The sequence below is a fragment of the Cupressus sempervirens genome, chromosome 6, assembly GCF_028749045.1.
Source record: "Cupressus sempervirens isolate cs-2001-9-10 chromosome 6, ASM2874904v1, whole genome shotgun sequence".
Taxonomy (NCBI): domain Eukaryota; kingdom Viridiplantae; phylum Streptophyta; class Pinopsida; order Cupressales; family Cupressaceae; genus Cupressus; species Cupressus sempervirens.
Window position 1 is genome coordinate 668,949,247 of NC_143123.1, and position 27,625 is coordinate 668,976,871.

Below are 27,625 nucleotides of genomic sequence, written 5' to 3' on the forward strand. Positions count from 1 at the left end.
TTTATTAACCCTAATCTTCCCTTTTTAATGGGTTTATAGACCTTGCCCCAAGTAATCAGTGCCATTCTTTTCTTCTTTTCCATACCAGTCCATAAGAAGTTTCTTTGAATTCTTTCAATATCCATAGCATGTTTTCTAGGTATCTTAAAAACACCTAGAGCATACAGGGGGATGCTTTGAATAATAGATTTTAGCACAATTATCTTACTAGCCTAGATAAGGGGGGATCTTTTCCATCCAACTAAATTTGTATGTATCTTATCAATTAGAGAACTCCAAAATGATTTAGGAGGACCCAGGCAAAGAGATAAACCAAGATATGACCTCGAAAAGCTTCCCACCTCACATCCCATAATTCTTTGGATTTTATTTTGTCTTTTCACATTAACATTAATGAAATAAATAGACCTTTTATTCTAGTTTATAATCTGTCCTGTGGCCCTCCCATAATCATCAAGTGCCTTTTTGATAGTCCTAGCATTTTTTACTAAAGCTTCTCACATCATAATCAAGTCATCCACAAATTATTGTTGTGAACACATTTGTTCCTTTGATGAAGGTCTTAACCCCAAAAACTCCCCCTTTTGAACCATTTTCTCCACAAATCTTCCCAAACATTCATCCATTAAAACAAATAAGATAGGGGATAAATGGTCCCCTCATCTTAAACCCCAGGATGCATGGAAAGGAGTCAAAGACCCATTAACCAAACTAGAAAAAGTAGCAGAGGAGACCAACATATGAACCATATCCAAGAATCTATAATTGAATCCAAAGGCTTCCGATCCACACCTCAAAAAATCCAATCCACCCTGTCATAGGCCTTAGACAAATCCAGCTTCAGTAAGAACATTTCTTTGTTTAATTTTGTCAGTGAAAATTTTCATGAACTAAGATAATAGAATACATAATTTGCCTACTTGGAATGAACCCATTCAACTATCTCAGAATCATAGAAGGTAATAAAGTCAAAATCTTAAGAGTGAGGACTTTGGAGATGATCCTATAAAATGAATTATATAAAATGATTGGTCTAAATTGATCCATACTATTTGCACCCAAATTTTTTGGTGTTAGGGCCAGAAAAGTACCATTCAGTTCTTTAAGTAGTTTTCTAGATCTAATGAACTCTTTAAACCCTTTGATAACATCCTCTTGTATGATGTGCCAATAAGTTTGGAAAAATAGAAAGGGGAAACCATTTGGGCTAGGTGCCTTGTCTCCATCAAAAGAGAAAACAAACTTTTTTATTTCATCTTTAGAAGGAATATCAGTAAGGTATTTGTTTTGATATTTTGTTATGCTCTTGGGAATATAGTTTAGGAACTCCTTCTATTTTTCCTTATCAAGATGAGGTTCTCTCCCCAAAAGACAACTGAAAAATATCATAGCTTCTCTTTTAATAGCCTCATCATCCTTAATGATAACATCATTCACTTTTAATCTAGAAATTTTGTTAACCATTCTGTGCCCCAAAGTGGTCATATAGAAATGCTTTGTGTTCCTATCCCCTTCTTTAATGAAGTCTTATATAGATCGTTGCCTCCAGTAGATCTCCTCCTTGGTGATGATGTCATGTAACTCAATCAACTTAAGTCCTCCTCCTCTCTAGTAACTTTCTCATAACCCTCACTTTGAATGATGTCATGTATCTCTTTAAGTTCCTCAAGAATCTTACTTTTTCTTTCAAAGATATTCCCAAAAGTTTCTCTACTCCATCTTTTAATGTTATCCTTTAGAATTCTCAACTTTTTAGAAACTTTGAACACAATAGTTCCCTCAACTTTGAGACTTCACCATTCTTTTATAAGGTTTTCTAGCCCAAGATGTAAAATCCACATTTTATCAAATCGGAAAGGAAAGTTTTTTTTAATGGAAACAGGGTCAGCCAAGAGAAAAAAGGGATAGTGATCAGATCCCACTTTGACATGATCTATTAAAGAAAATTTATAACTTTGAAACCAATTATTAGTGATAAGAGCTCTATCAAGTCTAACTTGTATAAGATCCTATCAAGTCTAACTTGTATAAGATCCTTACCCATTCTTCTGTTTGTTCATGTATAGTCTATACCTTGCAAATCCATGTCATGCAGCAAATGATTATTAATAAACTCCATCAAATCCATTATGCTTTCCAAATTAGTTTGACTTCCCCCCATCTTCTCATTTTCTTTCAAAAGAGTGTTGAAATCCCCCATAGTTACCCAATCCTCATCCACAAAGTCCCTCCTATGGTTAGTCATTTCCATCCAACAAGCTTTCCTTCCCCATTTGGTATTAGGGACATAGACATTAGTTTGAACCCATGAGGTGTTGTCCTTAGTATTTGAAAATCTAACATTGATCATATTCATGTTCTAAGATAGAAGTTCCCCATGAATGTTTTTAGCATCCCATATAACTGTCATGCCACTAGTGGCCTCATTCGCATCACCACCTAGGATCTTACCACTAATAAAGAAAAACATACTTTCTACTTTATCCTTTGGCATCTTCATTTCCTAAATGTTAGTGAACAGATTGTCCTTTGAAGAAATATATATAAATTAACTCTAAATGCCTAGGCAAGAAGACTAATCAACACTAACAGTTGGGTCACTTCACTATTGAATGAGTGTAAGCACCCTCTGAATTTTTTTGGATACAACTCCTCATATATGGTTTAAATGAATTTAAATATGGATGCTTTTAACCAAAAAGCACAAAAGAATTACAAACATCTACCTGTAAACACAATGTAGATGTGAAAAGCTAAATGACTGCAAGAATATAAACAACAAATGACACAAAGTCAATTTGCATGTTGTATTACAAAGAGAAAGAAAGTCTGAGAAAGTGAAGAATTAGAGCTTTAAAGACACTTTGAAATCAAACATATTCAGAAAACCATTACATTGAATGTGTTTATAGAAAACTGAAAGTTACACAAAGATAACGATCAGTGGAAAAAAAATTGCTCAAATTCAAAGTTTTGGTATGCAATTGTCTCCCGATTCTCCCTTCTCTACAAATACAAAAGAAAACAAAGATCTCATTACATTTTGTATCAAAATCATAGTCTAAAAAGGAAACATAAATTCCCTCCCTTGTATTACATTCAAAATCAAAATATCCCCTCTTTTCTAACACACAGTTTCAGAAAAATAAACAAAATCTTTGCTCTTTCTCCCTCGGAAGAACTGAAGAATCTGGAAAAACTCTCCTTTCTTGGTGTAGCACAAAGTCTATAATCAAGAAAGGAAAAATTGGAACCTCTTCTATGTCTCTTTGATTACAATAAATATCATTCTTGCCGATTTTTTGTTATGTAATTGATTCTTAAAAATATTACCTATTTAAATTATCTTATATCTTTTCCTTTCCTCCGATGACTTTATCTCTTACTTAATCTCCACATAATTTATAAATTTTAAAATGGACAACTTGGAAATATAACTCTCCAAATTCTCAAACAATATAATTAAATTGGGATAGGTGGCACTTGCTGGTTGTAAAGTGTTGTCATTGTTTCATGAAATCATATGCAATTTTGGCAGCACTGCACTCATCTAAGCATAACTTTTGATCTAGAAGGAATCTTGCAATTCCGTTTAGAGAGGATTTGTAAAACTAGCATTTAAAATGCATATAAAAAATTTAGATCAATACAATGGTTGGATTGTGAGACACAACCCCTGCAACACAAGTATTTTACTATGTTTCATTTTGTGTCTATCCTAGGTAATTTTGATAGACCTACACACATCTATCCATATCTCACAAACCGACCTGAATTTTGAAGATTGCTTTAGTGAGATTTTAGATATCTTGGTTATGTCCAACATATTTCTATGGATTTGAGAGTTATGGCCCTCAAAACATGACCTATTTTTCCTAGCATCATTTTTTGAGTGTCATGAATGATTTCGACAGTACTACATTAAAACATGTGTAACTTTCTTTTCATCAAGAATATTTTCAAAACGTTTGGAGGAAGTTTAGATAATTAGTTTTCTTCAAACATATATCAAATGAGATTAATAAAATGGTTAAATTTGGATTTATACCCCCAAAATTGAGACCAATTTTTCATGATTTGCATTCTATGATTGTCATTGCTGATTTGATAGTACTATTCTCAGAAACTTGTAACTTATGATCCATAATTAATATGAGAAAAATATTTAGAGAGGATTTGGAGAACTAGGTTTGGCCATACATATCTAAAATTCAGCCCAATCAAAAGGTTGGATTGTTAGATATGACCCCTGAAATATGACCATTTTTCTATCATCAAAAAATTCTCATGCTTGCAAGTTGTATTTTTGCATGTGTACTTATGTGCCTCCACCCAAGACCGCGTTTGAGTGAGTGCTGAAAACTTCCACATGTATTCTCCCAAGGGAGCTGAGCTCATTCACTTACCACTTGATTTCATGGTTTCCTTTTCATGATATGAGTAAGAAAAAATAACACTACCAAAATGATGTCTTTCAATTCTATGCATGAGATTATGTGTCACATTCATTGTCTCTTATTACTTGGTAACCAACATAATGATAGTGAAATCCATGGGAAGATATGCATCTTTACTCAACTTTAGCTTTCCAAACCATTATGTGCTTGAATTACAAATTTGGACTTTGCACAGTTGGATTTACCCTTCAAATTCTTCATTTTGACCATCAGTGTAAGATCAAAAAAACTGTATTTTGGAAACTGAATTTGAACTCAGTTCTGAACTTCAAGGTGTTGATCTTTTGAATCTACATTCCAAAACCTAACAAGCTAGAGCTTCCAAACTTTAACTTTGGACTTGAACCATTTCATGCAAATTGAATCACTTTGAATTGCTTCAAAGTGCTTTGAACTATCAAATGCATTTGTTGAACTTCTTTGAACTACTTTGAACTACTTCAAACTTCAGTTCGAAGTGGTTCAAGACTCTGCACTTGAAGTTTTAAAAGTGTGTCCATATTGGGTACCAACAGGGGCTCTAAATGTGGGACTATTTTTGATGCAAAAATAGAGAACTCCAACAATCTCTGGCAAAAGATGAGTGCCTTAACCATTGGGCGATAGAGTCAGCAAGAAAAATGGGAGCTGCTTGCAGAGAGGGTGGAGGGGAGCAGGGAAAAACAAAACTTACCAAACACCTAAACTACAACAAGGCATCAACAAGCACGAAGCTTGCACACATTATTCATGCTACCACTATGCACACCAAAATATATTTACAATATTTACAAAGGTAGGAAAAGAACCTACCATGAGAATTGTAAGAAAGGAGAATTTATGTAAATCTAGTTACCGACTGGGAGAAGTAGGAGCCTTTTCGCATCAGCAGACTATGCCTCAATAGAACAGCTCCATACCATTTCTTAATGGTGACTTCTTTAATGCTGAAACTCAATCTCATAGTATGCAAAATTTTGGCAATCCAACATTCTATTCCAAACAACCACATCTCATCATAACATTCTCCTTCATTTGAGAAATGACACTCAACATGCATCTGGCTAGGTTTCACTTCAGATTGAAAATTTTCAAAAGAAGAAACCTTTCAAGAAAAGACACACAATATTTGGAAATGTTGTCATAAAGACTCACCATTTGTATATGGCATTTGATATCACAGTCAACTTGTAAGCAAAGAGATGCCTTGTCCAACATAGGATTACTTTTAATCAACTCATTTCCATCATCAAACATAAATACTTCAAAACTATCAGAGTGAGTGTATGATACTTGCATAGGAACTTCTATCCTATACTTCTCATAGAATGCATGAAGCTTAGTTCCTGACTTATCAATCAACATATTATGACCAACTTTAGGATCAACAAAGTAGACATCTACATCATTAGTTGCAGAAATTAAAGGTACTAAACTGGAACTATGTTTTACCTTAGCCAGGGTGGTATGGTTTTCATCATGTATCTTTGTAGTCTCTTGGAAACCACTAACCATCCTTTCTTCAATCTCCTTGAATAGCCAAGAGCCATTTATAAGGAAAGATTTTAATGGACTGTCATTCTTTGAACATAGTTCCTTGCTGGAATCTTCCATGATATCTACCAGTGAGCATAATATACTCCCATTGTCCTGCATACTTTCATTATTTACATCCTCTAATTGATTCCCTACCATTGCAATGTTGTCCACATTTTCATTTTGGCACATAAGAGGGAAATCAGACCTTTTACTCACTTCTTGGGCATCAAAAGATGAACTATCTTCATGGCATAAAATCATAGGCAAAGACTTGATACTAATCTCCATAGTCATAAAAGCCAAATGAAAAGATGCATTATCCTATTTCTGAATACACTCAATATTTTCATCAGATGAAAATAATGATGGGCAATCTAAAGTCTTTACCTCAACTTCAGGACTTACTAGAGGTGATGTTGAGATGGAAATCACGTGCGGCTAAAAAGCATTTAGATCTTCATCATCTTGTCAGCTTCCCATTCCTTCTTCACCAAGATCTTTCTCCTGCTTGTCTTCTACTTTAGCTGTTTCTTCTTTTTCACATGCATGTCCTTCTTTTTCTAGATCTTGTCCTTGGGGTTTCTTCTTTATGAGGATGGCATCATAAAAAGATTTCAGCCAACTTACTTGTGTTGCAACTTCTTTGGTAACCTCTTTGATAGGACTATCTTTAAATGATGGGACAAAGATAAAGATTTCAGAGGTATCTTCATCCCTTGTTGGAATATAATCTTTTAATATTTATTTATGTATAATGAAGGCTAGTGGGTATCCTTCTTCAATAGAGCCATCAACCCTCATTCTTTGGGAGGTACCTCAAATTCTGAAAATGAAAACACTAGACTCTTTAGCCAAAAACTCTGAAAGCTTATAATAGAGTTGCCAATCTCCTGCATACAAAGATAATCACAAAACTGACAAAATAAATGTTAGGCAATGATCTTCATTTTCATCTTCGTCTAAGATCAAAAAACTATATTTTTGAAACTAAATCTGAACTTAGTTCTAAACTTGAGGTGTTGATCTTTTGAATTTGCATTCCAAAACCAGACAAGTTGGAACTTCCAAACTTGAACTTTGGACTTGAACCATTTCTTGCAAACTGAATCACTTCGAACCACTTTAAAGTGCTTTGACCTGTCAAATTTATTTTTTGAATTGCTTTGAATTACTTTGAATTGCTTCGAACTTCAGTTTGAAGTAGTTCAAGAATCTGCACTTGAAGTTTTAAAAGTGTGTCCATATTGGGTACCAACACTAAAGAAGCGCAACATCTAGATTATTATCTCTAATCATATTCCTTGCCATATCTTGCTTATGAGGATTATTTAATCCTTTGATATTCCATGAGATGATCTTCATTTCTTATAGAATGCTTTTGAGTCCAAGATAGTCCTTTGACTACCATCTGCTATACTTTTGTTGGCCTACATATTTCTTTTTTGCAGGTTCAAAGGCCTCCCTACAGGTGTATGATTATATTCCACATCCCTACTCCTTGTGCTTCTACTAAGCATTTGATTTTCTTTATTATTTTTTAGATTATTCTCGTTTTTCTTAATCCTCACTTTTTTCTTATTCTCCACATCTATCCATTCTTCTTCATTTCCTTCTTCCCCACCTTGCAAAAGCTCTATCAATATCTTTTGCATCCCCCCCAATTGGGTGTTCTATCATCTATTACTGTTAGGACTCCAATTCTAAGAGGTGATTTTCTATTATTCATGATGTTCACCTAAGAGAATTTAGATAATTTCAATCCCAAAATAATACACTCTTATACATCTTGAAATTTTGTTTCCTTTCTATTACTAGCACTCTTACTACTAGTACCTGGCATTTCTCTTTCAATATTCACATCATTATTCTCCTTTACCTCTACCATTTCCATCCTTCTTCTCTATCCTTCCTCATCATAGTTATCCTTTATCACTAAATGCTTAAAGGAATTAACTTGATCATTCTGTAGAACTTGGATTTGATCCATTAAATTCCCATTCTTAATCTCCTTTCTAACCATCTCAATAGACTCAGCTCGAGTACACTTATTATCCTCTTTTACGCCCTTCTCTAATTGAGTTTTCTCCACAGACTCAGTGTCCTTGATGCCTTTTCGAACCCATTCTTTTTTATATCTCTTCGGGATACTGATTTTATTAGGGCATTTCTTCACCTAGTGTCCCAAATTTTTACAATGAAAACAAGCAAATGAGATGGATTCATATTCAATCTTTTACTGCCAAGCTCCTAATTTAGATTGAAGTGTGATGGAATTTGACACAAATTCTAGCATAAGTCAATCTTCTCCTTGACATTGTCATTGGATCCATTGATAATAGCTCTCAAAAGGTATTAACTATTCCTTGAAAAATGTCTTGTAACCAAAATTCAAGTGGCATTCCTAGTATTTAACCCAAACTGGGGCTTGCACAACCGATTCATTATGAGAACTTAGGTTAGGACACCACTTTTGTAATACCATGGTATGCTTTCCCACTACCCATGGTCCACTACACAAGATATTTCTACAATATTCATTAGAAGAGAAGCAAAATGAGAGACAACCTTTTGACATAGCAGCAATATCAACTTGTTCCTTCAAAACCCATTTCCTTTTAAAAAAGGCTCTTACTATTTCAATATTCGGGCTGGCTCCCAGGAACCTCTCCATAAGGGTTTGATCCATTTTGGATATGTTCAAATCTATAATTTGATCCAGGATATCCAAAATAAGCGACCCTTTCTCAGAAATAGAAACATTCTTAACTAGAGGAAATGAAGACTTACTTGTCAGCTTGATACCAAACAAACTTGACCATTTTTGGTAGGAATCAGGATAGAAACAATAGATCTGGGTCCCCCCCCCCCCCGAGTCCCCAAGTGCTCCACCTCCACCAAGTTCCTTCCCAAGCTAACCTGCCTCTATAGTCGTCTCATGTTAACCTCCCTCCTCTAAAGGGCCTGCACCAATCCCGTTTGAAATTTGAATTCCACCATTCTCACTCACACCTCCAACTTCGCCCACTCTAGCTCCCATTTTTGTCTAGTGTGCAACAATGTTCCAATTTTCAAATAGTTGTATCAATAGTTCATGTAAAATTACTATGAAGTAATTATATTTTAGTTATATTTTGTACAATAATAATTTTTATTTTATTGTTATTATACAATTTTTAAAAAATAAATATTAAAAGGGTTTTTTGTTTTGATAGGTAAAAGGTCGAAGCCCTATAAATTATATTATTACAGTAAATGTTACATTATCTTCATTCAAATGGGCACTGGTAGGAACAAACCGAGAAAGAAAACCTCCAGTCTTGCTTGAGACCAATATCGTAAACATAGTACATATATAAAAGGGGCATTCCCTAATTGGCTTATCCTGGCACTAAATATTTTGAGAAATCAATTATGTGGTAGATGCATCATTATCTAGCTGCAAGTAGAAAATTGGTATTAATAGTTCATCCTAAAAGCTTTCTTGTTTTAGTGCACTTTAAGTTTAGGTGGTTTGAAGTGTTGTCATATGTTCTCCTTATCTTTGACTAGTCCAGTATTTTGATTCTTCCTTTTCTTATGAATTGGGTTATGTGCAAAAAAATATATAACTATTTTTGCCAAGATCATTGTTAGTTCCATCTGTTGTGTAGAATAACATAGTTTAAATTGATTCTAATTTTTATTTTAAAAACATCAATGAGTACCATAGGGTTTATTAAAATTTGAGTTGTTTGTTGCATACTTATGAAAGGACTGTCTAAAATGTCTTAAGCAATGGAAAGGCCTTTATTTTTTATACCTTTAACATGTTATTATATATATATAATTGGTGGAAAATAATTATTGAAATGAGTTTGTTGTTATTGTGCATTTACTTTATTAGGTTTTTGATTTCAGTTCAAATAGGTCTTTGGTTATGTGTTCAAATGAAGTTTATCATGTAGTTATCAATCACTAAATACTAATCCTTGTTATTAGGTGATTTGTGCTTTCCTCTTATTTTAATTGTTTGTAATTTATTAAAATATACTAGGTCTTCTATTTGCTTTGCACATTTATTCTTATTACAAATTAATTAGTTAAAGATGTTTGTCATAGTTTTTCTAAAAGGAAGTTGCTAGAAGAAAAGAAAAGATAAAATTAACCATCATTTTGGATAAATAGGTTTGACTTAAAGAGTTAATTTTTTTTTGAATTTTATGAGATAATTTTAAAAAGACTTAATCTCGAGTAATTAGAATGATTTTAAGATTGAAAAAGAGTCTTCTCATCTTCTAGCATAAGCAAAGGTAAATGGGGATCACTATTACCAGATGATTCTTTTGATTTAGAATTTGGTAACTTCAGTAAATTAGGGGATACAACCTAATTCACCTCACAAGATATAAGGTTATCTTCTCTTAAATAGTTCTCCATCCAATTATTGGTTCTAGTTGGTCGGATATGAAAAAAGAACATTAGAAACTAAACATTCCTTTTTACTATTGGAAGATACCTGATAAACCAATTGGTATTGAATGTGGATATTAATAGATAGAGAGGAACAAGCTGTCTACTATCTAGAGGTAGATCATAGTGGCATGATTTGCAAATGTACATTCCATTTTGAATGTTAGCCACTACTTTGTCTAAGTTTTCCAGATAATCTACTTTGAACATTCTCTTGCATAGAGTATAGATATTAGTTTTGTTGGATTCAATCAAACGACTCATGGCAATTAACATGTTTGGTATTTTTCTAGTGACCTTATACCACTCAGTGTTGTTAATAAATTCCATTCTCAGTACCCTATATACTGCTCTTATTATGAGGAAATGGGTATTCACTAGAATAGTAGATAGATGTTGCTTTGTTATAGGTTCATCAAAAGCTAATTGAGGCACTAACCCTTTGAGCTTAATGAAAATATTCATAATGGTTACTAGAAATTCTTGAGTTGGTTAGGCTCATATCGAGAATAGAATACATAGGCAGAATACAGTTTAATAGAGGAAAACTTGAGACAGAGACTCTTCATAGGTTAGTTAAAAAGGAGGGTAAATAGAGCCTATCAGTGCGATTAGAAAGCAGAGAGGGGAAGTGGATGAAGGTGAAGTGACATTTTTGTTATTGTATTGATAATCGGAGAATGTGATAAATCATTTCCTAACTGCTCATGTTCTCTTTATCTCCCTTGGCAGTCTTGATTATTATCTTCACTTTTAGCTAATTAGTCAGTTTTTAGAGTTAAGTTCTCTAATTTCCTAATGTCATAGCTAGTTTGCAGTGGATAGCTGACTTCGAAAATCTACTAGAAAATTTACTTTTTTTAGTTTATTACATATTCAATCTTGATTCATTCTCTTTTCTAAATATTTAAGCATAGCCATGTTGTCTAATTAATAATTTTGACATCCTTACTCCTTGTGATATGAATATCAGGATTTAACTATGTGATTTTGAGTCAAACTCGATGACCCATATTTCATGAGTAGTGATTCAACATGAATCCATCTCTCATGAGAATAAATGGAACACTTAGCACTCATTGGATCTAGGTGATGCTCACAGGGGTGAAGCACCGAGACTTCCCAGGAAGTCACCCATCCCAGTACTACTCCAGCCTGAGCGCGCTTAACTACAGAGTTTCCTCCATAGTTAAACCCAAAGCTTGCAACCCCATTTGCAAAACCTTCACCAAGTGTTGTGCCTTATGAACCATTCATTAGAAAGCCCCTTAAGCTCATCCTTACTCCTTTCCTTCTTATGTCTAGCTATTCTTTAGTGATACTTGATAATTGTTGGTACCCAATATGGATCTAGTATTAAAATTTTAAATGTGAAATCTTGAACCACTTTGAACTAAGGTTCAAAGTAGTTCGAAGTAGTTCAGTGGTTCATATGGGCATCTTGCAGTTTTAATTCGAAAAAAGTTCAAAATTCATTGTTCAAAATGCAGATTCATTGACTCAGAAAGTTCATAATCCATGATCAGATTAAAACTTGAATTCAATCTCGATTCATAATTTGGGTTCAGTGGTTTATTCCAAGAGGTTCATATGTACAATTCAGTAATTTGGGTTAAAATGTCTAGCACATTTGGCTCAGGCTCAGTAATTCAGAGATCAAATTAGAAGACCAGGTTCAGTACAACAATTTCAAATGCAAATTCAAAAGCTTGACCATCACCATAGAGGCGGGTTCCCTTAGTTTGATCACATTAGGTCATGGATATGATTTTAAGTTTTTAAATCATAGACCCAGATAACAGATTTGATTAGTTAAATTTTGTCAAAATCAACTCAAATCCTATAATTTCTCCCTGTTTTGGGAATGGGCTGCATACCACCATGAAGCATTTTAAAAGAGATAGATACCCACTTAGTAATATATATCAAAGAAATCAATTTCAAAGTAGGTATGTTTGCAGACAATTAAACAACAAATGAAGACTTTCATAGTTTGCATGGAGTCATACACCATATGACTCGAAGCCTGGCTCGATATAATTGGTGCCTTGGCTATGGCACTATCTCATTTGATCTCTATTTTAGGTATTAATGGATGCACTTCCCCAATAGACCCAAGTCCCTATGTGAAGGCATTGAGCTTAAAGCATACATATACGAAGTCAAATTCTTGACTGTGATGCACAAGATAATCATTGGAGGCAATGGGTTTCATCGAACAAAGCGACATGTATGATGCTAGGGATTCATTTTGGTGTCAGGAGTCAAAAGCATTTTTTTCACAATTTCACAATATGAGGGACAAAGACATCTACAGAATTCTTGTTGGGTGATGCGATGCGCTCCCCTACCCACAGGTGGTTAATTATGTGGTGTTCCATGTTCACTAATAGTCATGGCTTTTGGTGCAACGGCAAATGGGCCCTACAATTGGTATCAGAGCCTAGTTTTGGCCTGGTCATGGGTTCAAATCTCCTCGATGCCTTCCCGACCCGCGTAAGCACCTGGTATGCGCGTCGAGGGGGAGATTGTTGGGTGATGCGACGCGCTCCCCTGCCCACAGGTGGTTAATTATGTGGTGTTCCATGTTCACTAACAGTCATGGCTTTTGGTGCAACGGCAAATGGGCCCTACAATTCTATGGGCGACACTTCAACAAAAATAACATTCACATTCAAATCAAACACAAGAACTCCCAGAAAACCTGATAGGATTGGTTGCGGCTTGACATGGTAGAGTATATGCTAATGCAATGAATCGATTGTTGAAGGCACAAGTTAAGTAATCAAAATATCAGGTAGAATACTAAAAGGAACCCAATGCATAAAAATGAGTGGGCACATTAGATATCGAGGTCCACTGATCCAAAATGAAGCAACGGAGGAGGTGGGTTGTTTTCATAAACCCTGGTTGTTTTCTTTGAAGCCTGGTTTAGTCTTGTGTGCAAAGTGAACAAGAGGTCGCTCCATCAAATGTGAGTACAACACAGAAACCCGCAAGGATGGATATTGAATCCCTGGTTTAGACGAAACACATAGACATATATATGAGTTGTTTGATGAAATGCCTCTCAAGCATGGTCGATAATTTGTAGAATGGTCAAGGAGCATGGCATAAATTTATGAAAAACAAGCACATCCAGTACAACGATGCATACAAAATGTTTGATGAGAATGCACACCAACACACGACAATGATATCACTTAGAGTTTTGAAAATGAGAAAGCTTTATGTTTTCAAAGTTACATATCCTCAATGCATGCAGTAAGGAATAACAATATCTAAGCAACATCAAATGTGTTTTGAAAATGCTAACAATAGTAGAAGTGTGAATTCTGTCGGATAAATTGATAGCTCAATCATGAAATCCCATTGTAAATTGAGGAGAATCTGTCAGAGGACTCAAAGACTCGTGTGCAAATTAAAATTTGACAATGTGACATGAGAAGACACCATGTCATGTCCAAATGTTGTGTGTCGGCTGGAAATATTCGTAATATTGAGATCTATGGTAGAAAGATTGGAGCATGAAGGTTTTATCCAGCTGTGCAATATAGGCATTATCACTATTGTGAAAAATTCAAAGGCAATAAACAATCAATCGAATTCAAGGGACAGATTGCAATTATTGTGCAAAATGTCACTTCCTTTATGGCATACGGCTCGATTAATCTTGGTTGTAGAACTAATTTGAAGTTTGACAACGGTGCCAAGGATTCACCTAATATTTCTTCTACAATTGAAGAAGCTCGACAAGGTCCTCGATCTCTTTTTGTCATCAGATGTGCGAATAAAGGAATTTGCACTAGCCATTTGGGTCAAGGCCTATTAAAGAATCGAAGGTCAGTTACTATTCTAGAGGGACATATGCCTGATTCAACATGGCCCAGTGTCAAAGTAATGATTCTACAAGTGTTCTGAGATCATTAAGAAAAAAATCTAAAATGTATTAAGCCTGTGCCTTATTTTCACACCTATCGGTCTATTAATCAAATTGAAGAGAAACATTGAAAGAACCTTCCATATTGGGTGATAAGCTTTGATGGTAAATGCTGATATTGGGAACCTGCCGATAACATGGCTAATCTTTACTAAGCATGAAGTACACAAAGTCCAAATACGAGACTATCGACACAGTTTTATAACATTCTTGGATTTGAATTATATGAATTGCCGTCAATGATGAGAATTGTTTGATAAGATTGCTGACTTGACAAGAAGTAGAAATGTAGACTGAGCATGATGGCTTAACTATGGTCGAGCTGATAAAGGTTTAAAACCCGACAATAGAGGAACTTTGATAATGTGAAATGTTACATATGAGACGAACCTGAATACAAACTAGAGGCCATGGGAACCCAAGGAATTTGGTAAAGAGAAGATGTGGTCTTAGTAAATAATGGCATGTGTGGGTGAACATGCAAAGTGCAGATATTCCTTTAAATAGGTGTCAACCAAATATAAATCTGAATATGCTATCCATTCCTTATAAAAAATAAATGTAAAGCTAAAAGTGAATTATAATAAAATGTTTAATTGTGAATTAAACATTACACACGTAAATGATAAACATATAAGAAGACAAAGGGAGATAGTTTTCTTGCAAAGAATCAATTATTATAACTGATAAGTCCCGTAAAAAAGATGAGAACTTATATAAGGGGCAAAGAATCAAGGAAGGGGGGTTCTACTTTCCTTTTGAGGGGAGACTTTGTGCTACAGGGAGGGGAAGAGTTCCAACATGTTCAGATTTATTTCAGCCTTTTTGAGAGAGAGACTATGGTGCTGAAGAAGAACAAGGTTTTATATTTTCTGAAACTGTGTGCTAAAAGGGATAGATTCTTGATTTTAAATGTAATGCATGGGAGGGGAGTTTCATTTTCTTCTAGATGGTAATTCTGATGTAGTGTAATAAGACTTGTATAGTCTTTTACATCTTAGAGAAGAGAGATTTGAGAGATAACTGCAAACTAAAACTTTGAGTTTGGGTAGTTTTCTTTCCATTGATTGTTATCTTTGTGTAACTTTTAGTTTTCTTTAAGTGCATCTAATGTTGCTTTTTTTTTAATACATTTTGATATCAAAATATCTTTGGAGCTTTGGTTTTCCATTTTCTTAGGAGGATGGAAATTATTTCTTTGATCTTTGTTCATTTTGTAATACAGTTTTTGGTCAAATAAGCTTTGCATTGTTTGCTATTCATTTCCTTTTAGTTGCTTAGTTTTCTGCATCTATTTCGTGTTTACACATAAATGTTTGTAAACCTTTCGTGTGTTCTGGTTAAAAGCATCGATATTTAATTCATTGTAAATCATGTATGGGGAGCTGTACCTGATAAAATTCAAAAAAAGGTTATCAATTAAATGATAACCTATCCAGTTGTTAGTACTGATTCAATCTTCCTATTTGGGCATTTAGAGTTAGTTTGTGTTTATTTCTTCGAAGGACAACCTATTCACTAACAGATTTTTGGTGACCCTACTAGGGATCCTAAAGCGAAGATCTAAGTGCCTAATATTTTCTTCCTCAATTTTATGATTATCTCCGTGTGTAGGAGATTGGCGACTCTATTACAATGATCATGCCAACTACAAAAGTCATGAGAAGATCAAGGCCAAACCCTTCTCTCTTGAAACTTTATCAAATTGATGATAAAGTATTACATGACTTTGTGGATAGCTTTAAAGAAAGTATTTCTCGGGGTACCTGGAATAATATAAACTTTGAAGATGATGCCTTGTCTAGGCTACTATGGAAAAGCCTTTGCATGAGATTTCACAAGTTGAAAGACTTGCAAGAACTTGAGGAGAGAGTGTCTCAGTTGAAGAAGCATTTGGAGGTGGATGATGATGAAGCTCTGGTTATCTCAGTTTCACTCATGTACTTCAATCACCTTGTCATGAATGACCAAGAAGTGCAGCCAGAGTTACTCCAGCCTCATGCTGATCCAGTTTCAATGGATGAGAATATATGTGACAACAATGGAGAAAGGGCAAGCAATAATGATGAAATCTTGCCTCAAGATCTTTCTTCACCTCATGTAGAAAGTTTTCTAGTTGAAGATCATGGTGATCATTCTTTTCTTAAGAATTCCATTGAAATGCTTTCTAGTAATGCTTTTTTAGAAGACAAATCTTTAAATATCATAAGAGATTGTGAGGACATTGGCTCTTTGAATGTGAATGCTGAGAATAACCCTATTCTAGAAACCTTTCACTTTGAAAATAATGCAGCAACAAACCTTATAGGTAATGCTAATTTTAATGAAGGTGCCTCTATATCTTTCTCCCCTCTAGCTTTAGAAAGTTTTAGTTTTGAGAGTGTTGATAGTCATCTCACTTCATAAGTTCCTATTTGTGAAAAATTAGACAACTTGCTGCTGGAATTTCAATCTTTCACTTTTGATGAAATGGGTGAAAATGATATTGGTCATCTTTCTTTAAGGAGTCTTCTTGGTAAAAAAATTCAGAATAACCTACAGTCCGAGATTGAATCTTATACTTTGATGGATAATGAAAATGATTCCTCATGCTTGAAAATTCAAAATCGGCTCATAGGAAGACCTGATCGGTTTGAAGGTGAAATTTGTAATGAAAAGTGTCCTTCTCATACTAAAAATTAGATTGAAGAAAGATGTGCTAAAATCATTACTCAGCCTACAGATAGTCATGCTGAAACATGGAAAGGCACATTCCTTGATCAAGAAGAGAGAATCATAAGCGAATTTTTATTATCTCTTTAGCCAAAAGACCTTTCTCAGGTTAGTTCATTTGATGGCAATTTAATCCTTCATAGAGATGAGGTAAATATGCTTTTAGATGAAAATCCTTGTGCTAATTTTCTTCTTGAGGAAAGGAGGTATGAAGCTGACTTTCAACCTAGTGATGACTCAGATGGTATGTTGATGGATACTTTTCTCAATGAGGAAGAAGAGAGTATAGAAACATTCCTATCATTACTCAATCCAGATCATTTCTATAATGATGACTCAGGTGTTCATTCAAATTAGATTGAGAATGAAGCATTTGTTGATAAACTTTCTTTCCTTTCTTCTATCTGTGGCTTTGCTAATTTGGATTGAGGGAGTAATGCTGAAACATGTGATGGCACTTTGGAATAGGAAAAAAATGGAATATGTGGCATGTTTGATGACAATTTGTTTCTTGAAAGAGATGAAGGAAACACATATTCAAGGGTTGATCCCATGTTGGATGAGGCATCTCTATGGCTGCAAGTTGACCATAACATTAAGGGCCATATGCAAGAATTAAGTCTTGATGACAACATTTTCGGGTATTGTGCATCGTCTATTGGTGAGGTTTCTGCATTTTTTTTTTTCAGCTTGAAGTGAAATCTAACCTTGTGTATGTGAAAGATCAATTCTTGAATGAAGAAGAGTGCTATGATGAGTTATGGCTATTCGAAAAAGAGTGTTGGATCAACATATGCATGTACGCTTTCAGTTTGAGTTTCAACATTGAAGAAGTCACCATTAAGAAATGGTATGGGGTTGCTCCATTAAGACATGGTTTATTGATGTGGAAAGGCTCCTACTTTTCCTAGCCAGTAAATAGATTCACGTGATTCTTTTCTTACTACTGGTTTGTGGTGGGTTCTCTTCCTACCTTTGTATATATTTTGTAAATATATTTTTGGTGTGCATAGTGTTAGTTTGAATAAGGTGCAACCTTCATGCTTGTTGTTAGTTTAGGTGTGTTTGGTTTGTTCACTTTGCCTTGCTCCCCTCCACATCTCTGCAAGCAGCTCCTAGTTTTCTCTGCTTGGTGAACTCTATTGCCCAATGGTTAAGGCACTCATCTTTTGCCAGAGATTGCTAGAGTTCTCTATTTTTGCAATAAAAAACAATCCCACAATTAGAGCCCTTGTTGGTACCCAATATGGATCTAGTATTAAAATTTTAAATATGAGATCTTGAACCGTTTTGAACTAAGGTTCAAAGAAGTTTGAAGTGGTTCAGTGGTTCATACGAGCATCTTGCAATTTAAATTCGAGAAAAGTTCAAAATTCATTGTTCAAAATGCAGATTCATTGACTCAGAAAGTTCATAATCCATGATTAGATTAAAACTTAAATTCAGTCTCAGTTCATAATTTGGGTTCAGTCGTTTATTCCGAGAGGTTCATATGTACATTTCAGTAATTCAGGTTAAAATATCTAGCACATTTAGCTTAGGCTTAGTAATTTAGAGATCAAATTAGAAGACCAAGTTCAGTACAACAATTTCAAACGCAAATTCAAAAGCTTGACCATCACCATAGAAGCGTGTTCCCTTAGTTTGATCACATTAGTTCATGGGTATGATTTCAAGTTTTTAAATCATAGACCCAAATAACAGATTTGATTAGTTAAATTTTGTCAAAATCAACTCAAATCTTATAATTTCTCCTTGTTTCATGAATGGGCTACATACTGCCATGAAGCATTTTAAAAGAGATAGATATCCACTTAGTAATACATATTAAAGAAATCAATTTCAAAGTGGGTATGTTTGTAGACAATTAAACAACAAATGAAGACTTTCATAGTTTGCATGAAGTCATACACCATATGACTCGAAGCCTGGCCCAATATAAACTGGTGCCTTGGCTATGACACTATCTCATTTGATCTTTGTTTTAAGTATTAATGGATGCACTTCCCAAACATACCCAAGTCCCTGTGTGAAGGTATTGAGCTTAAAGAATACCTATATGAAGTCAAGTTCTTGACTGTGATGCACAAGATAATCATTGGAGGCAATGGGTTTCATCAAAAAAAGCAACATGTATGATGCTCGAGATTCATTTTGGTGTCAGGAGTGAAAAACATTTTTTTCACAATCTCACAATATGAGGGACACAGTCATCTGTAGAATTCTATAGGTGGTGCTTCAATAAAAATAGCATTCATGTTCAAATCAAACATAGGAACTTGCAAAAAACTCGATAGGACTGGTTGTGGCTTGACATGGCAGAGTATATACTAATGTAATGAATCAATTGTTGAAGGCACAAGTTAAGTAATCAAAATATCGAGTAGAATACTAAAAGGGACCGAATGCATAAAAATGAGTAGGGAACATTAGATATTGAGGTCCACTGACTTGAAACCATGCAACAGAGGAGGTGGGTTGATTTTATAAACCCTGGTTGTTTTCTTTGAAGCCTAGTTTAGTCTTTTGTGCAAAGTGAACAAGAGGTCTCTCCACTAAATGTGAGTACAATACAAAAATCTACAAGGATGAATATTGAATCCCCAGGTTAGACAGAACACGTAGACATATATGCAAGTTGTTTGATGAAATGCCTCTCAAGCATGGTCGATAATTCATAGAATGGTCAAGGAGCATGGCATAAAATTGTGAAAAAAAGCACATCTGAACCCTTGGTCTAGATGTAATACAATGATGCATATGAAATGTTTAATGAGAATGCACACCAACACACGTCAATGATATCACTTAGAGTTTTGAAAATGAGAAAGCTTTATGTTTTCGAAGTTACATATCCTCAACATTGTTGGAAATGATTGAAAAGATCATAAGGAAGCTTATTGGAATGATCATATGGAACTGGTAAAGAATGTTCTCAATCATTGTTTTGTCATTGATGTCAAACTTGCTACTTGTAGGAATGACAATTGCTTTAGTGATCCAAATACTATCAATTAGTTGATTGACAAGAAGGAGGCAATCAATAAGATGTAACTAGAACACCAAGAGAAAGGTTGAAGTTATGATGTTGTAATGAAGTACAAGGATCAGTCAAACCATTGATGAAATAAGTGTGTTGATGACATACTATAAGACACAGAGAATGGGCACACTGAAACATATCAAAGATGTAAAGTTTTAGCTAAGACATCTGTAAAGCCTAACTAAAGTTCATTAGAGAGAAGGAGCCGAGCAAGCTAGTAGGTGCCGAACAGATTCCTAGTTGAAGCCGAGCGAGTAAACTTCAAATGCCAAGCAAGTTAAACTTCAGATGTCGAGTGATACAGAGTTTATCAAGTGCCGAGAAAATACAAGTGTCAAGTGATATCAAGTGCGGAGCAAATACAAGTGCCGAGCAAATACAAGTGTCGAGCAGATATAAGTGTCGAGTAACACAGAGAAGCCGAGCATCAGTAAAACCAATAGTGCCGAGTAACACAGAGATGCTGAGCATCAGTAAACCAATAATGCCGAGTTGCTACATTATTTCGATAATAAAAAATTTGCCAGATTTAAGCCGACAAGGTTGTTATCTAGAAGTCTGTGAATTAAATGAAAGATAAGAATGATGAGCTGGTGGCACATAACACCATGTAGAACATTTTTGAGGTTACAACTGGAACCTAGACAAAGTTTCTAGATAAGAACAAGATATGAGATAGATACATTGTATCCTACCTAATCCATTAAAAACCCTAAAATTGGAGAGGGAGAATCGAGCGGCAAAGGAAAATCAGATTTCTATTTAAGGAGTCATAAGTTCATGAAGGAGATATAGAGGTGGTCAAGCATGGAAGCATAAAATGCTAAAGAAGATGCTAAGGAGGAAATGGAGCATAGTTACTCTATTTCAATAAGAAGACCTTAGATATGGATGCATTGGTATGATGAGTAAGAGGACTCAAGGAGACGAAGCTTGAGAGAAAGACAAGCAGTCAGAGCTGAAGTGATTGAAGCCAAGCAAAAGATTGAACTGAAAGTGTGATATGAAATCTGCAAAGTATGTTGTAAGTTGTATCAGATCAAAAATCCATTATTGTTACTCTCTAGCAATTGTAACAATTAGTTTAAATCCTATGGACTTAGGTTGGTTTAATAGCCATGAGGTAAATCCTTTAATAGGGTGACATTCCAAGTGAATGTTCTAAAGTCCTTTAACTAGGCCCATTCCTAACAGTTTGGTGAAATCCTCTAACAAGGTCACATTTAACAGTGTGTTGTAAGCCTTTAACAGGGCATCACTTTAGAAGGGTGAAAATCAAGTAGCATGTTACTGGTAGCTTTCTCCAAATTGGGTTTCCACGTAAATCATTGTGTCATCTTGCATGTTGATTTACTGTAACTTGCTAATATGGTTGATTTAAGTTTGGATGAATGAAAAGTATATGGATTCATTAAAAGTAGTGAAAAAGTGTTATTAGGGCATTTGGACCTTGGATAATTAATTCACCCCCCCCTCTCAGTTATTCTAAAAAAATTCTAACAATTGGTATCAGAGCTAAACTGCTGATTCAGTTAAAAGGGACTATAAGCAAAAAAGATCAAAATGCCCTAAGAGAGAAGTTCCCAAGCTCAACAAAGACAAGTTTGTTGCATGGAAAAGTTTGATGAAGCTACATCTTGGATCCATAGGAGATTATGCCCAAAATTCAATTGTTACTGAACATGTTGATCCAACAGGCACTCTTACTGTAGAAGATATGAAAAACAAACAAGAACACAATCAGACAATGCTGGAGATTGCTTCTGCACTCAACTATGCTGAATTTGATGATATCAAAGGATGTGACACTACATTCAAAATGTGGAAAGCCCTATCAAACATCTATGGAGGAGATCAAAATGTACAAAGAACAAAAAGAGAAAGTCTTAGAGGAAAGTTTGATGATATGAAAATGGAGGAAAATGAGAATGCTACTCAGTATGGCAAAAGAATAAAGGAAGTAGTAAGTGCAATAAGATGCTTGAATGGTCAATTGGATGAAGATATTGTTAATAGTAAGTTCTTAAGAACCTTTCTCCCTATCTATGCTATTAAAGTATCAGCAATACAAGAGTTAAGATGTGTACTAGGAAACAATCTAAGTTTTGAAGGTATAATAGGTAGACTCACTGCATTTGAGTTATCTAACTTTGACAACTACAGACCTAAGAATGTTGAATCTGCTTTTAAGGCCAAGCTATCACTGAAAGATGCTGAACAGGTGAAATCAAAGAAAGGAAGAAAAATGAAATATGTATCCAGTGACAGTAGCACTAATGAGGAAGATGTGGAAAAATTGGAAGCACTACTTGCTAGAAGATTTCATAGAGGCAAAGGAAAATTCAAAGGTAAGATGCCTATCATTTGTTTCAATTGCAATGAAGTAGGTCATATTGCTGCCAGGTGTACACAGAAAAAGGATCACAAGGAAGGCAACAAATTCAGAAGAGAAGATAACAAGAGAGATTACAAAGACAAAGGTAAGAAGTGTTATATTGTTGAAGAAAATTCTGATGATAATGATGATGAAGTTGTTTATGTAGCCATGAAAGACCAATTTGATGAAGAAGAGCCCACATCACTGGTAACATGTATGAACAAGAATGACAAGTGGATCATAGACAGTGGATGCTCACATCACATGATAGGAGGAAAAAGTAAGTTTGTTAACTTTACTCAGTATGATGGAAATAGTGTTAGATTTGGTAATGATGCTCCATGTCAAATCAAAGGAAAAGGTTCCATTAAGCTCACAGAGAAAATTTCATGTGATAATACATACTATGTTGAAGGATTAAACTACAATTTGTTGAGTGTCTCACAGTTAGGCAATATAGGATGCAAAGTAGAATTTGGAAACAAAACTGCAAAAATCTATGATACTGATGGTAAACTGATAGGAAAAGGAGATCAAACAAAAAATAATTTGTTTTACCTTGATATGGATGATGTTTCTTGTTTTATTGCAAAATTTGATGATGAATGGTTATGGCATAGAAGGCTATGTCATGTCAACTTTGAAAATCTGGTCAATATCAGTAAAATGAAGAAAGTCAGAGGTTTACAAAAATTGAAGAAGCCTGACAATATCATGTGCAAACAGTGTCAGCTAGGAAAGATGAAAAAGTCAAGTTTCAAAAGCAAAAACTATACATCTAGAGAAGTACTTGAGTTAGTTCATACTGACTTATGTGGTCCAATGGAAGTACAAAGCTATAAAGGAGATAAGTACATAATGTTGTTTGTTGATGACTATTCCAAGATGATGACTGTTATGTTCTTAAAGCAAAAATTTGATGCTTTTCAAATGTTTAAGTGGTATGCGGCTAGAGTTGAAAAGGAAACAGGAAAGAGCTTGAAATGCCTAAGATCAGACAGAGGTGGTGAATTCACATCAAATGAATTCAAGATATTTTGTAATGATAAAGGAATCAAAAGACAAACATAAGCTCCTAGAACTCCCTCACAGAATGGAATTGCTGAAAGAAGAAATAGATCTATGATTGACTGTGCTAGAACATTAATGATGGAGAAGACTGTTGCTCTAAAATACTGGAGAGAAGCTATAAGTGTAGCTGTTCATACATTGAACTGAGTACAAGTCAAGAAAGGTACAAATACAACACCTTTTGAATTATGGTATGGTCACTCACCCAATGTAAAACATTTCAAAGTATTTGGTTGCAAATGCTTTATCCTTAAAGATGCTAGAAATGGAAAATTTGATGCAAAAAGTGATAAAGCATATTCCTTGGTTATTCCACTAGAAGTAAGGCATACAAGTGTTTGAATACTAACACTAACAAAATTGTGAAAAGTGCAAATGTAAACTTTGATGAACATACAGAAGTCCAAGCTCAAGAACCAAAAAAAATGGAAGAATACAGAACCTTTGTGTATTCTTATGAAAGAATGACTATTGATGAGGATGATGTCAATCAAATTGAAACTCAACAAAAAATTTTAGTCTCAGCCGAGTCCCAATCAGTGAATGCCAAGTTGCATTCAGAAGCCAAGTTGCAAAATGAAGAAAATGCACAATCTGATTCTGAAGACAGTACACATGAAATAAATGAAGAACATCCTGACAATGAAGTGCATAGTGATCCTAAATTTGAAAGATCAAACATGGAAACAAGGACAGAGCCAAGATTATCCAAATATGTAAAAAGACATCACCCTGCTGAACAGATAATTGGTGAAAAAAATGCAAGACCAATGACAAGGAATAAACTGAGACATGAATCATGTCTGATCAGCAAATTTGAACCTAAGATAGTATATGGTGCATTACAAGATGATGACTGGTATAAAGCTATGGAAGAAGAGATTGATCAAATAAAGAAGAACAAAATTTGGAGTTTGGTTCCCAGACCAGTTGACAAGAATGTGATTGGCACCAAGTGGGTATTCAGAAACAAGCTAGATGAGAATGGTGAGATTACCAGAAACAAAGCTAGACTAGTATGCAAGGGTTATTCTCAAGAAGAAGGACTAGACTATGGAGAAAAATTCGCCCCTGTTGCTAGAATGGAAGGAGTAAGAACTTTACTTGCATATGCTGCATATAAAGATTTTAAAGTCTATCAGATGGATGTAAAGTCTGCTTTTTAAAATGGAATACTAGAGGAAGAAGTCTATATTGAACAACCAAAGGGATTTGTTGATGAGAACAACAGGGATATGGTTTGTAAGCTACATAAAGCACTCTATGGTTTGAAACAAGCACCTAGAGCATGGTATGAGAGACTTCACAAGTATCTAGTGCAAATAGGATTTGAAAGAACTGATGATAACAACAAAATGTATATCAAAATAGAAGAAGGTAAGGATATTATTGTATCTGAAATCTTTGTGGATGACATAGTGTTTGGTGGAAAGGAAGTGCTTTGCAAAGGCTTTGCTGACAAAATGAAACATGAATTTGAGATGTCTATGTTTGGAGAAATTAAATTTTTTGTTGGATTGCAAGTACATCAACTCAAACATGGTATATTTGTGACACAATCAAAGTACATCAAAGAGATTCTTAAAATGTTTGGATTGAAGAAGTTCAAACCAGTCATCACACCAATGGCAACAGGAAATAAGCTATCCAAAAATGATGAATTCGCTAAAGTTAATCAAACAATGTACATATCCATGATTGGAAAACTACAATATGTTGTACATAGTAGACCAGACATAACATTAGCAATTGGAATAGTGGCTAGATTCTCTGCTAATCCCAAAGAAAATCATCTCATAGCAGTAAAAAGAATAATGAGATATCTTAAAGGAACTGATAACTTTGGTCTATACTATAAAAAGAATGGAAAGTTTGAGCTCAATGCATATACAGATGCAGATTGGGGAGGCAACATTGATGACAAAAAAAGCACAAGTGAAGGTGCATTATTTCTAGGCAAAAGGCTAGTTACCTGGACTAGCAAGAAACAAACATGCACATCCCAGTCCACTGCAGAATCAAAATATGTGGCAGTAGTAGTCAATTGCACAAACATTGTGTGGCTCACACATCTATTGAAAGGAATGAAAGAAGAGGTAACAAAACCTGTGATATTGTATTGTGATAACACAAGTGCTATAAACATATCCAAAAATTCAGTAATGCATGCCAAAACCAAGCACATCACAATCAAGTATCATTATGTCAGAGAATTGGTAGAAGACAAACAAGTGAAGTTGGAATACATTCACACAAGGGAACAAACTATAGATATCTTCACCAAACCATTGCCCAAGGATGCTTATGAATATCTTAGAGGCAAGTTGAGGGTAATACCCCTAACTCAAGCAGTTTAAAGCAACAAGGATGCTGCCTTGCATCAACAAGAACAAATCATTGAAATATCAGAAGAATGATGTAGAGGATGACAACAGGAGTAGAAACTCCAAATCAGTCACAAGCATGGTGACAGAGGGAGAAGACATCAAGAAGCCAAAGCTTATATTTTGCATGATAAAGATGCTACATCTTTGGAATTTATGACAAAGAGGGAGAAATATGCAGAAACTTGATCAATACAAAGCAAGAGGGAGATATATGAGATCAGTAGTAAGGATGCAGCAGCCAAGAAAAGTAGCAGACAATGTATACAATCTTGGTGGTAACTAAGTTGATTAATTGATCAGTTTGATTTTCCATCAATGCCAAAGAGGGAGATTGTTGGAAATGATTGAAAAGATCATAAGGAAGATTGTTGGAATGATCATATGGAACTTGTAAAGAATGTTCTCAATCATTGTTTTGTCATTGATGTCAAACTTGCTAGTTGCAGGAATGACAATTGCTTTAGTGATCCAAATACTATCAATTAGTTGATTGACAAGAAGGAGGCAATCAATAAGATGTAACTAGAACATCAAGAGAAAGGTTGAAGTTATGATGTTGTAATGAAGTACAAGGACCAGTCAAGCCATTGATGAAATAAGTGCGTTGATGACATACTATAAGACATAGAGAATGGGTACACTGAAACATATCAAAGATGTAAGGTTTTAGCTAAGACATTTGTAAAGCCTAACTAAAGTTCATTAGAGAGAAGGAGCCGAGCAAGCTAGTAGGTGCCAAATAGATTCCTAGTTGAAGTCGAGCGAGTAAACTTCAGATGTCGAGCAAGTTAAACTTCAAATGCCAAGCAAATACAAGTGCTGAGTGATATCAAGTGCCTAGCAAATACAAGTGCCAAGTGATATCAAGTACCGAGCAAATACAAGTTCTGAGCAAATACAAGTGCCGAGTAACACAGAGGTGCCGAGCACCAGTAAAACCAATAATGCCGAGTAACACAGAGGTGCCGAGCATTAGTAAACCAATAATGCTGAGTTGCTGCATTATTTTGATAATTGAAGATTTGCTAGATTTAAGCTGACAAGGTTGTTATCTATAAGTCTGTGAATTAAATGAAAGATAAGAATGATGAGCTGGTGGCACAGAACACCATGTAGAATGTTTTTGAGGTTACAACTGGAACCTAGACGAAGTTTCTAGATAAGAACAAGATATGAGGTAGATACATTGTATCCTACCTAATCCATTAGAAACCCTAAAATTGGAGAGGGAGAATTGAGCGGCAAAGGAAAATCAACTTTCTATTTACAGATTCATAAGTTCATGAAGGAGATATAGAGGCGGTCAACCATGAAAGCATAAAATGCTGAAGGAGATGCTAAGGAGGAAAGAGAGCATAGTTACTCTGTTTCAATAAGAAGACCTCAGATATGGATGCATTGGTATGATGAGTAAGAAGACTCAAGGAGACGAAGCTTGAGAGAACGACAAGCAGTCAGAGCTGAAGTGATTGAAGCTGAGCAAAAGATTGAACTGAAAGTGTGATCTGAAATCTACAAAGTATGTTGTAAGTTGTATCAGATCAAAAAGCCATTATCGTTACTCTCTAGCAATTGTATCAGTTAGTTTAAATCCTATGGACTTAGGTTGGTTTAATAGCCATGAGGTAAATCCTTTAACAGGGTGACATTCCAAGTGAATGTTCTAAAGTC

The 27,625-nt window shown here is 34.9% G+C and overlaps 1 long non-coding RNA gene across 1 annotated transcript in view; it reads right to left on the reverse strand.

The window, feature by feature from the left end:
• Positions 1-2,965: 2,965 nt before the first annotated feature.
• Positions 2,966-27,625, reverse strand: part of LOC149553964 (uncharacterized) — a 43,468-nt gene continuing 18,808 nt past the window's right edge. Inside the window, exon 2 of the long non-coding RNA XR_016353495.1 lies at positions 2,966-3,006. This is a non-coding gene — a long non-coding RNA (uncharacterized LOC149553964). The remainder of the gene's footprint in view (positions 3,007-27,625) is intronic.